Source organism: Apium graveolens, chromosome 6 (assembly GCF_009905375.1).
Source record: "Apium graveolens cultivar Ventura chromosome 6, ASM990537v1, whole genome shotgun sequence".
NCBI classification, from domain to species: domain Eukaryota; kingdom Viridiplantae; phylum Streptophyta; class Magnoliopsida; order Apiales; family Apiaceae; genus Apium; species Apium graveolens.
Window position 1 is genome coordinate 69,719,404 of NC_133652.1, and position 13,543 is coordinate 69,732,946.

The following is a 13,543-nucleotide window of genomic DNA, read 5'->3' on the forward strand; positions in this document are numbered from 1 at the left end:
AAACAAAAAAATATTAATAAAAATGACATTAACTATTTTTTCTAGAGATGTTCACTAGTTAAAATTACTAATTTAACTATGCTTTGTTACAGAGAAGGACAGTTGCTTTGATACAGAGGACAAAACATAATAGAGATGCTGGTGCGTGTTGTCAATCGCGAGCAGGCCGTGCGTGTTAGTGCGAGCCGTGCGGTTCAACCGGGCCGTGCGGTTCAACCGGGCCGTGCGGGTTCGTTCGGTTCGTGCGTGCCGTGCGGGTTCGGTCCCGGTTTTCAGATTCCTAACTCGTAATCGGCTCGTTCCTTCATACGAATTGTGCGGGTTTTTAGCGAGCCGAACCGGGCCGAATAAATACCGGTTTTAGAACGAACCGGTCCCGGTTGTGCGGTTCAAACCCGCACAATTGGCCACCTTCTTTGCTGTTTATCTTGTTTAGTTGGCGCCTATGAGGCTCCCTTTTGCTTTTTATTTTATTCATCAATCAATGCCTTTCAAAACAAACACTGCATCCTAAAAATACTGATGAAAGCTGATGCGGTGATGCCTTTTCTAGTTTTGTTGGATACACAAATCAAGAATCATTTATGTAAATAATAAAAGATTTGTTTGTCACAAAGCGGGGATAGCTCAGTTGGGAGAGCGTCAGACTGAAGATCTGAAGGTCACGTGTTCGATCCACGTTCACCGCATTCCTTTTTTTCCCATTTTAGATTTTGCCCTGTTGCATTTAGGGATGACAATTTGTACCGAATCGATATATACCCGATCCGATCCGGTTTTACCGAACCCGAATATTTCGGGTTTAGATTCGGGTTTGATTTTTAAACCCGAACCATTTTCGGGTCGGGTTTGATTTTGAGGCATACCGTTTTGAACCCGACCCGAAAACCCGAAATCCATTCCATTCTGACCCGAACCCGAACCCGATCCGAAACCGGTGTTAAAATATAAATAATATTTTATATTTTATAAGTAATAATATAATATATAATATAATATATTACTAATATTAGTACTAAAAAAATATTCTTTTACAAACTATTGCATAAAAGTTGTTTAAATATGTTTTTAGCAGCATTTTCAATACAAGTATACTAAAGGTCAAGATCGTTGCATTATTTCACCAACAATTTTATTCATATTATCCATTGTCTTCTCAAAATCCTCTAATTCAATCCCAAAAATTTCAATATCGTCATATTTATGAGCACTTTGCTCAAACCAGATCCTAGTAATTTTTCACTAGAGTTTGTGCAAATTAAGGTGCAATTTGATAGTGATCTACAAACCCGAATCCGAACCGAACCCGATGGATTCGGATTTGGTGGTTCGGGTTTTTTCGGGTTGGGTTCGGGTTTGACAAAAATAATCAGGTTCGGGTTGGATTTTTGCTAAACCCGTTTCGATCGACACGATTGTCATCTCTATCCATAGTTGCATTATGCAATTCCGTGTGTTACGGAAGCTTGACTGAAGCTGAGAAATGGAGGTATCACCAACACAATTCACAACAACTACTACGGTTCAGAATCTTATATTAGGCGTGTAAAACCATTAACCATATCAAAATTCTTTATTTTAAGATATTCAAATTCTAACAAAATTAGACACACAGGTGATTTTTGAATCATCTCTTTAGTTTAAACTAGGTTGATTCCAAATAAATTTCAAATACATTAGTATATCAAAATATTTTATATTCATTTTTCTTTTGCTCTAATATTTTGCTAAACAAATAATTTTCACTTTTGGTTCAAATGTAACGAACCAAAGAACTGATAAGTTTAAAAAGAACGTATAAAAAATTGAGGTTTTGAATTTTACTCGCGAAGTTGTTTCTCAAAATTTTTGTTTAACATTTTTTAATCAATCTTTTTAAAAATTTTCTTCTCTGTTTTACCAAATAATTTTTTTTCAGGCACAAATAAAAATGCTACATTTTTTGAGATCTGATTCAAATACTATACTTTTCGTAGCAAAATAAAACATCTACATTATACAAATTATAAGTTATGTCAAGCGTCATTCTTGTAATGCCCCAAATTCGGTCTATATTAACCCAAACTTGGATTGTCACATTTACCCGTTATCTAACATAATACAACCAATACTCAAATTTCATAATACGCTAAATATAAATATTACAGCCGTCTTAAAATTTACATTATATAAGTCAGAGTTTTTCTTAGAGTACATATTATTTTGAGTTATAAAAGAAAGACTATTTTAGTGCAAGCCTTAATAGTCTAGACAAAAGTATCTTATCACCCCTCAAATCTATTACACGTCTTCGTATTTTCCTTTTCCAACTTTAACTAATTTCTCCTACTTGTGCTTAATTGCTCAATGCATATGATTAATCAAAAAGTGAGCAAACAAATGCTTACTAAGTATATCATGCAAATATTAAAATACATAATAAAATGTAATGACTCAATTAGTATAGATATAAAAAAATGGTAATTTACTCCCTTTGCACGTATATAATATTTAAATCAGGTTTACAGAATCGAGCATCTTTTATTTTCACCCTGGTGATCACTCTGATAATGACTCTCCATTGCGTGCAACGTGAAAAGGTCAACTCCAAACCTTGATAACCATTAAGGGCTAATATTGCATGCAACGTGAAAAGGTCAACTCCGGACCTTGATAGCCATTAAGGGCTAATAAAAATAAGTCTACTTGTTAGAGGATCTCCATTGGTAAAATGTGAAATGTTTGGCTATAATGGTTAGTTATCACCATTTTGTAAAATTTTAGCTAAGAGGTATGATATACATTACAATAGTATTATCTATATTATAATTAAGGGTTTTCTTGGTTGGCCAAATATAGTCAACTAAAAATGATTGTCTATAATTTTTGCTAACGGGATATATGGTTGGAGTGTATTTTTTTTGCATATTATCGAAACATGCCACATACTTAACACCTAGATGACAACTAGATTATTTATCTAAGAATTTTATAGCATTGGAGATGCTCTTATAGCGACATTAGACTCCATTATTCAACTCAATAACTCTTTAATTTTTAAAATATATCGAAGTCACAAAATTTAGAAAAAACACATAGCATAAATTCCATAAAGCAACGAAACATATCCAAATAATTACTCCATAAATTTTGAAAAAAGAGAGGTTTGAAAGCATGCTTAGTAAATATTTTTTATTGAAAATCAAAGAGTAGTATACTTGCCTAGACCGCTATTTTACTTAGCTATGCCTTCCTCTCCAACGGTTACTTCTGTTATTTTACTTAGCAATGCCTTCATCTCCAAAGGTAACTTCTGCGTTCCTACTTGATAAGTGGATTTTATATCTACTTGGAACGCTTCATTACAAGCTTAAGTTGGTGTTTTAGACTCTTGTTGGTATTTTTGATATGTTTTTGTGTTTTTGCATCTCAGACACTAGTTGGAGGAAGAATGGAGCTTTTATTGTATATATGTTGAAAAGAGACAAGAATTTGAAGTCAAGGCCATTCCCAAATTGTAGAGGATCTCGAGAGCTTCGCGTGGACTGCTTATTCATCAAATTCTGACTAGTGGAGCAAAAGTTACAACAAAAAAAGAAAGTTCATAATTCCAACTACAGTAGCATGGCGCGCCTGCGCTGGAATGCGGGGCGACCACGCCAGACTTCCAGAAACAGCGCACACCCGCGCTGGTATGCGGGGCGGCCGCTCTGGTCCGTTCAACCAGATTCCTGTTTTGAGTCTGCTTTGGAGAATTTGAAGCCCAGGTCTACTAGAAGTCTATATATATTCAATAAAAAGACGTTTTTAACAACAAGGAGACCAGGGAGAGCAATACGAAGACCTAGAGAGCACAAGACGGCTACAGAGAAGAAAACTTTTGTTTTCTTTAATATAGTTGATACTTTGGATGCTTGTTTTCTATTTGTCTTTAAACCCTAGTACTCTTATATTATTTATTATCATGCTTTCATTGGAACCCATGGTGACGATGAGTTCGGTTATGAACTAATCGTTATCGTGGGGTTCTAACGGATTTACTTATGGATTTCTATAGTTAATTTGTTTCGATATCTTGGTATGTGGTGATTGATTGATATCTTAGTATTGGTTGTGCTTATTCGTCTTATGTGTGTAGCTAATATATAAGATAGCGTGTTAATCTCTATTGAAGCGAAAGTGAATTTAGAGATTTAGAACTTGTCATGCTAGCATAGGTTCATGTATAATTGTTATGCATGATTCGTAGGTAATTTTAACCATCATACTTGCCCTATGTAATCACGATAGATAACTTGCGCATTAAACCTTTATGTTGTCAAATTCTATAGACATATTGGGTATCAACATAATTGGTGTCTATTCAACTTCTATCTCTCTTGTGGATGTCTGGTTGTAGGGTATTCGTACAACGAAAATTGGCGTTTACTAGTTTTGTGTTATCTGATTAGTTGTCATCACCATTACATGCTAAGGTTAAGAACAATGACTTTGAATGAAGTATTTAATGAAGTTAGAATCCCATGTTTGTCTCATATATTTAATTCAATCACTTTTAATCTCTTAGTTAATTACATGTTAGTTTAATCTTAGTTATAAACAACTCAATTTATTACTTGTCTTAGCATTGAGCGATAGCCATACCATTGTTGCATAGGTGCATAATCTTAAGTTAACTAAAAAGAGTCTCTGTGAGAACGAATCTAATTTATATCTTATACTACTTGTGAACGCGTATACTTGCGTGTAATTTTAGCGCGTGTTTTCGCCCTAACAAGTTTTTGGCGCCGCTGTCCGGGGACTCGGTATTAATTTTTAGTTTATGTGCTTGACATCAGTGGTCGTTAAAGTTCGTTGACTCAGATATTTTACTTACTAGTTGCTTAGTCGTGTATTTCAGGTACTCTAGTTTTTATTACAATGGGAGAACCAGCAACAACGAAAACGTTGATGGATTTATCCCAACCAAAGATCCATGACATTCAATCTAGATTTTTCAGGCCATCTATCGCAGCTAATACCTTTTAGATCAAACCTGACATAATTCAGATGGTCCAGAACTCAGTTCAGTTTGGGGTGCTCCAACGGAAGATCCCAATATGCACATTAGGGATTTCATCGAGATCTGCGACACCTTCAAGTTCAATAATGTTTTCGAAGATGCCGTGAAACTAAGACTTTTCCCATTCTCTCTGAGGGATAAAGCTAAGAGATGGTTACACTCTCTACCAGCTGGTTCTATCACTACTTCGGAGGTTCTTGCTCAGAAGTTTCTTACTAAATTCTTCCCTATGGCGAAGACAGCTGCACTCAGAAATGCTCTTACTCAATTTGCGCAACAATCGGGAGAAACTCTATGTGAAGCTTGGGAGCGCTACAAGGAGATGCTTATGAAGTGTCCTCATCATGGCATTCCTGATTGGATGATCATCAATTGTTTTTATAATGGTTTGGGAGCACAATCTAGACCTTATCTTGATGCAGTATCAGGTGGAACATTATGGGCAAAGAGCTATGAGGAAGCTTATGAGCTAATTAAATTGATGACTAATGAATATCAGTATCCAACCCAGAGATTGCCACAGGGCAAGGTAGCAGGAGTTCTTGAAGTGGATACAGCTACAGCTATAGCTGCTTAGCTAAAGGCGTTGTCTATGAAGATCGATTCTCCGGCTAACTATGGAGTTCATCAGAGGACAAGTGTTTGTGAGCTTTGTGCAGGTTCACATGCGATGGAGCAATGCGCCATATCTAGTGAACCGGCTTAGTTTGTGAGCAACTTTCAGAGATCACATCAACCAATGCCAGACACTTATCATCCTGACAATTGAAATCATCCTAACTTCAGCTGGAGCAACAATCAGAATGCGATGCAACATCCGTTCCAGCAGTTTGGAAACAAGCAATCCAATCCTCATGGTTTTCAGCAACAATTTATACCAAGACAACAACTCCAACTTCAACAACAAACTCATGGAGGTGCAGGTCTATCTTCGAATGAAAAATCTGAATTGGAGGAGTTGCGGATTATGTGCAAAAACCAGGCTCTTGTATGCCAAAGCCAGGTTATTTCTATCAAGACTCTGGAAAACCAAATAGGGCAAATTTCTAACACCTTATTGAATCGGCCACCAGGAATGCTTGCTAGTGATACAGAAGCCAATCCAGGCAAGAGGGAAGTTAATGAACAGGTGAACGCCATCACCTTGAGATCCGGAAAGGTCGCAAGCCCCCGAATTCAGCAAGACGAAGAGTCTGAAAACTCTGTCCAGAATGCAGGTGCATCTGCACCTTTGCCAAATCCAGAAAATGAGATTGTAGCTGAAAAAGTGGTGCATAAGGATGCCGAGATGGAATCAAGAAAGAAAACTGTGGAACACACTCCTCCTGAGGGTAATACACAGGTCTATCCTTTACCTCTTTTACCTAAGAGGCTGCAGAAACAGAAGTTGGATAAGCAATTTTCTATGTTTCTGGAGGTGTTCAAGAAACTTCACACCAACATACCTTTCGCTGAAGTTCTTAAACAGATGCCTAGCTATGCGAAGTTTATGAAAGGTATCCTCTCTTAGAAAGTGAAGCTCGATGACTTAGAGACCGTTGCTAGTGATACAGAAGCCAATCCAGGCAAAAGGGAAGTTAACGAACAGGTGAACACCATCACCTTGAGATCCGGAAAGGTCGCAAGCCCCCGAATTCATCAAGACGAAGAGTCTGAAAACTCTGTCCAGAATACAGGTGCATCTGCACCTTTTCCAAATCCAGAAAATGAGATTGTAGCTGAAAAAGTGGTGCAGAAGGATGCCGAGGTGGAATCAAGAAAGAAAACTGTGGAACACACTCCTCCTGAGGGTAATACAGCCACCTCCTTTTCCTAAGAGGCTGCAGAAACAGAAGTTGGATAAGCAATTTGCTAAGTTTCTGGAGGTGTTCAAGAAACTTCACATCAACATACTTTTCACTGAAGCTCTTAAACATATGCCTAGCTATGCGAAGTTTATGAAAGGTATCCTCTCTCGGAAAGTGAAGCTTGATGACTTAGAGACCGTTGCTCTTACGGAGGAATGCAGTGCTGTGCTGCAACATAAGTTGCCTCCGAAGCTTAAAGATCCTGGAAGTTTCACTATTCCTTGTACCATTGGCAATCTGTCGTTCGACAAGTGTTTGTGTGACTTGGGAGCTAGCATCAATATGATGCCCTTGTCTATCTTCAAGAAGCTTGGTCTACCTGATCTGAAACTGACATACATGTCATTGCAACTAGCTGATCGTTCCATCACTTATCCACGAGGTATAGTGGAGGATGTCTTGTTGAAGTGGACAAACTCATCTTTCCTGCTGATTTTGTAATTCTGGATTTTGAGGAAGATAAGAAGAATTCCATCATCTGGGGAAGACCATTCTTGGCTACAGGCCGAACTATGATCGATGTACAAAAAGGAGAGCTTACGATGAAGGTTCATGATCAGAAGGTCACTTTTAGTGTGTTCAAGGCAATAAAGTTACCCACAGATTAAGAGCAGTACTTTAAATTAGAGTGGGTAGACTCTGTCGTGAATTCAGAGCTTGAGCAATTGCTAATGTCAGATACCTTAGAGAGAACCTTAATAGGGGAATCAGTTATTGAAGATGAAGAAGGAGCAGAGCAACTACAGGTTTTGAATGCACCTCCGTGGAAGAGGAAGTTGGATATGCCCTTCGATTCTCTTGGGTTAGCAGAGCTGAAAATTTCTCAAGAGCGTCTCGAACAGTCGATTGAAGAAGCTCCCACACTTGAGCTCAACCCACTGCCAGATCACTTGAGTTATGCATTAGTAGGTGCACCCCATGATACAGGGTTGAGATATATTTTTGATGATGTAGAAAGTGGCCAGACAAATCCTCCCGTGCCTATAGAGGGCCCCTCTCGTGTACCATATACAGTTGATATGTTTGGTCTTGGTGATGCACAATATAGAAGGTTGATTCAACGTATTGAGGCCATGCATGACATTCATCGACATTTTGCTGAAGATTTGACACGTGCTCTCGGTACTGTTTTTGGAGACACTGGTATCGAGGTTGATTGGCCACCTGATCCTCCACCCGAAGAGGGTGATCCTCCTGCTAACTAGGTATGCCTGAAATCCTTATTATTACCTTGAATGAGAACAATGAAAATTTTAAGTTTGGGGGTGATAATGTAAGAATTAGTTATGTGTGCCCATATAGATTCATATAGATCCATGTAGCATGTTTAGTTGTATTTCATTCGTATTTTTGCATGATTGTTCATATAGATCATATTTGTTTACATATTTATTTGTTTTTATGTGAGTCCATGTAGTTGCATTTGCATGCATATAACATGATCCCTTAGGTTGAGCTATTTCTGATTGATAAGTTGATTTTAATTTGAGTGTGGTGATGACGAATAGAGGGATGTTTAAGTCTTAATGAATTGATTTACATGCCAAAAATAAAAAAATTCACAAAGTCTTGTAGGATTGCTTTTGAACTAGATCATGATCATACTTGTTTATTTGTTGAGATTTAATCATTTGTTTATATCTAGAATTTTTTCTATTCTCGTAATGACGTAGGAACATTGAATTTTTTTTAATCTGGAGAAAAACTTGGATTTCATTGCTAGTTGTGAATAAGGCTAGGCGACAAATGGCTAGTAGCCGGCTCATAATTTATGAGTAGTCTAGGGTTGAATGAGATGGAGTGAAACACACTCATTCAGAAATCATTGAAAAAAATAGAAAAAGAGAAAAAAACAAGAAAAAGAGAAAAAAAATAGAAAAAAAAGAGAAAAGAAAAGAAAAAAGTATGTGTTATGTATAATTGACCAAGGGTGAGCTCTTTAATATCCGAGTTATTAAGTTCTAGGGGACTTTATGCCTGGTGACCTAAGGCTTTGATAGTCTGGGATCCGCTAACCTAACGCTCGCTACATGGATATTATTGCATAAGTCTTTTGGGACCTCATTCATTGCACGATCAAATAAGCTTCTTTGTTATTTGTTCAATAATAACATGAATCCATGTATAACTCTAGTAAAATGAAGGTGTTGTGAGTCATTATGCGTTTAACGTCTATTCTAGTTATAAACTTGTGATTATTTTGGTGATAGATAAGTTATGATTATTGATCTGTATCGAGAGTATTTATGTCAAGCATTCCACACATCGCACATTTCTGGTTTGTGAGTTGGTTTGTGGGATTTATTCAAGCTCTGTTTTGGAGTCATGGCATTCATAGAGGCATCGACTTATTCATTTACTTATGGTTATTCTGAGGGGATCAATTGTATTATCATTTAGTTGCATTCACGTAGTTGCAATCATGCATTAGGTTTATTTTATAGTTTTTGAGTCTGTTTATTCTTGAGGACAAACATCGATTCCAGTTTGGGGGTGTGATAACTGGATTTTATATCTAATTGAAACGCTTGATTACAAGCTTAAGTTGGTGTTTTGGACTCAAGTTGTTGGCATTTTTGATATGTTTTTGTGTTTTTGCATCTCAGGCACTAGTTAGAGGAATAATGGAGCTTTTATTGAATAAATGTTGAAAAGAGCCAAGAATTTGAAGTCAAGTCCATTCCCAAATTATAGAGGATCTTGAGAGCTTCGCGTGGACTGCTTATTCATTAAATTCTAACGAGTGGAGCAAAAGTTACAGCAAAAAGAAGAAAATTCAGAATTCCAACTACAGTAGCACGGCGCGGCCGCGCTGGAATGCGGGGCGGCCGCGCCAGACTTCCAGAATTTTAACCATCTTACTTGCCCTATGTAATCATGATAGATAACTTACGCAGTAAACCTTTATGTTGTCAAATTCTATAGACATATAGGGTCTCAACTTATTGGTGTCTATTCAGCTTCTATCTTTCTTGTGGATGTCTGGTAGTAGGGTATTTGTACAACGAAAGTTGGCGTTTACTAGTTTCGTGTTATCTGATTAGTTGTCATCACCATTACATGTTAAGGTTAAGAACAATGACTTTGAATGAAGTATTTAATGAAGTTAGAATCCCATGTTTGTCTCATATATTTAATTCAATCACTTTTAATCTCTTAGTTAATTACATGTTAGTTTAATCTTAGTTATAAACAACTCAATTTATTACTTTTCTTAGCATTGAGCGATAGCCATACCATTGTTGCATAGGTGCATAATCTTAAGTTAACTAAAAAGAGTCTCTGTGGGAACGAATCTGATTTATATCTTATACTACTTGCGAACGCGTATACTTGCGTGTAATTTTAGCGCGTTTTTTCGCCCTAACACTACTTACTAATTAGCAACACACTCCTAATCAGTAAATCTTACCCTGATAATATGCTTAAGTTATATCCAGTCAAGTTAATAATTAATATTACTAAAATATTCTCTTGGAGTCTAATTTTATTCCTGAACATACACTATCAAAATTTAGAACTTGTATATCAACATTTAGTCAACAATTTGGGAAAACCAATACTTCGAAAAGTTAGAAACCAACGCCACAACTTATCTGAGAGAACTTGTTCACTTTAATCTAATTTTTTTTGTAGTTTGAGCAGCTCCTGTAATAACTAGAAGTGGAAATCTTATTTTAAACTAAGTTACAATAATCTTACAACTGGAAAGAAATGAAGAGAACTGAATATTTTCTTAACACAAATTGGTCCAGTAGTGCAGAATCAAAATTATAAATTACAAGAATTAAGAGGTTCAAGACTGCAAAAATTTACATTCTGCCTAGAACTATTTAAGCAGTTTTTTCAATATAGAATGAATAAAAGTATAACAGAATAATCACTATTAAACTATAGAATATATCACAAGATTTCTGGAACATCTTGAATCGTATGAATCAGACATTTGAAACTCAAGATATGAATTTTTGAATTTGATATAGTCATTGTGGAAATTAAGAGAAAGTAACATGATTTGTGTATGCTGTTATAGGGAGAATTTTGTATAACAATGTTGTGGAGGTTGATGGTTTGAGTAAAGATCAAGGGTGGTGTTTTAAGGGTGGAGGAAGGTTGTTTGTGGTGGTGGCTGAACTTGTATGTTGACTCCTTAAGAAAGAATAGGGTTTTTGTTATTCTTTATCAAGTGTCGACTCATATCTCATACAAGTACCTACGTACCCTATTTATAGGGATCAAGCCTCACGTAGTTCTTGGAGAACAAGACACATATGCTAGGGTTCAGGCTCTTCGACCCGTGCAGCCCAAACCCATGATAAAGTCAGGCCTTCAGCCAATTAATCACATAAATCTCGAACGGCTCCACACGCTTCCTATAATCTCATGGCATCTCCGTATTTCTTCCCGTGATTTCAGGAATACCCCGTGTCAACCCCAAAATTTACGAGCAACTCATTCATCTATGAGTCACTTTGCATATTACACACAAAGTCTTTAATCACGGGCCGACCTGATCGCCTCGGCCCGCACCGCCTCTTCTCTAAATCAATAAATAAGATATCTCCTTTATTTTACACAATATGTGGGCTCATGGGCCCAGCTCGCATATAGGCACCTGAGCCCAGCTCACACGACACGAGCCCAGCCCGCATATGAGAGCCCAGCTCATACATGGGGGCCCGACTCGTACATGAGAGCTCAGCTCACACATGAGAGCTCAGCCCGCATATGCTAGCCCAACTCATATATGAATCCACAATTCTGGCCCACATGTGTGAGCCCAATTCTCCAATGCACCCACAGGGACCTGTTTAGGGTCCATGACCAAAAGCGGGCATAACAACTACCCCCAAAATTCCTGGTCGCATCTTGAGGCTAGGAATTTTCCAACATTAGCTTTTCTGATCTTGCAAGTGCGAGCTCATGAGGTCGCACCCGGCCACCTCGCATGCCTTTCAACGGTCATGAGTTTTGAACCCATGACAGCTGTAGGACAGCTGGTGTAGGGATACATGTCATCCTCTGAGATGATGACACGTGTCACTTTCTCTTTCTCTCTCCTACTCCCTATAAATATGTGGAACTTCAACTTTATTTCTTTACTTTGCCAAGAAAACTAACAAATTATTGTCTATTTTGCTCAAGGATCTACCACGGCCAAAACAATCATCACCACAAGAACCGTCTACCGGCGACGATATTCTCCGGCAACAGATTCATCAGGATCATCTTTTGAATCATCTCAGGTACCCCTTTGATCTAAAAACATGCATTCTCATTCTTGTTTGTTCATATGCACCATGCGAGCACACACCACCTGCTCGATGCGAGCTCACACACAATCACTAACTATAATGCGAGCGCGTCTGCTCGCATAGACATTTAGGCGCGACCCTGTGTGTGATGTGAGGAAACTTAGGTGCGAATTATTATTTTTTTTATATATTTTTAGGGCCACACAATAACTTCCACCATCTCTTACAGATATCGAGTGCATCTTCCGCTCGCTCCTACGGGTCGTCTCGTTCATCCTCCAGCCTGGCACGTTCTTCAGCTACTCCATGTCCTTTGAACCAATATCCACCTGAGCAGAGGGGCTCAAAGGTCTTCCAACGCGAGCTCACCTCTCTTTATGGCCGCCTCAGCCAACCTATTTCTCCAAGCTCTTCTATCACCCCCAAGGGGCCCTAAACATTGCTCGAGTTGAGAACTCGATGCGAGCCAGTGGTTCCAGCTCACTAAACCTCCATCTCGACCCCAACCTTAAAGATTACACTAGGGAGACCAACATTTATGATTGGAGAAATAGACCTGTGGATTTCCAAGATTCCTGTATCACTTGTAGTAGAATAACTTTTAAGACGCGAGCCCACTCCTATTGACAAAGAGTGAGCAAAGGAGATCCTAAGGGAAATGGCATGGGAGAGAGAGGCTCGCCTTAAGCAAGCTGCAGCTAATGACCTCGACCATATTTGTCTTGATTGTGAATCCACTGACAAAAATCTTGGTAACACTTATTATGACACTAATAAATGGAAGAAGCATGTTGCCGCAAAATATCACATCCTAGGGCTCGAGGGTGAAGAAGACGGCTCGCATTGGTCTTATGATTCCCTAAGAGCGAGGAGGTGACATATGTGACAAGCCAAGTCAACATCTACAACTAAAACTGTGTTCCTGCGGCTTCTTCTAGACCGTATGTGCCTCTTTCTCAGTCCGAGATGGAGGGCAAGATCATTTTTAGAAAACAAATCATTCCGGACGGAGTGGAGAGCTCGGCCTCAGCCCAAGAGGAGACAAAATTTCTTGCCTGCCGTGACCTCGCATCTTCCCTTACTAAGAAGCACCTGGCCGAGCTTATCGAGCAGTTCCAGCTCGAGGGTCATGTTATCCTGCCCAGGCCGCACATGCGATGCTATAGGTTCAACTACCCCGAGAATGGGGGCAGGGTGTCTCGCATGGTCCTTTCCACCTTCCTACTCAGGTTAGAGATTTCTTCACCTCTCCACCCTTTCATAAGAGATTTGTGCGAGTACTACCAGCTCGCACCATTACAAATCAACCTGAATGGATACCGGGCCGCTATTTCTCTGTACATCATGTACCACAAGTGTGGGTACCCCCTCTAACCGCAAGGCAACTAGGTTACTTTCTC

General features: G+C 38.5%; 2 non-coding genes across 2 annotated transcripts; one reads left to right on the forward strand and one right to left on the reverse strand.

The window, feature by feature from the left end:
- The first annotated feature begins 616 nt into the window (after window positions 1-616).
- Window positions 617-689, forward strand: TRNAF-GAA (transfer RNA phenylalanine (anticodon GAA)). Its single transcript has one exon. It is a non-coding gene; the product is annotated as a tRNA-Phe (tRNA).
- A 4,596-nt stretch (window positions 690-5,285) lies between these two features.
- Window positions 5,286-5,392, reverse strand: LOC141669887 (small nucleolar RNA R71). The gene has a single exon (XR_012554133.1). It is a non-coding gene; the product is annotated as a small nucleolar RNA R71 (small nucleolar RNA).
- Window positions 5,393-13,543: the final 8,151 nt, after the last annotated feature.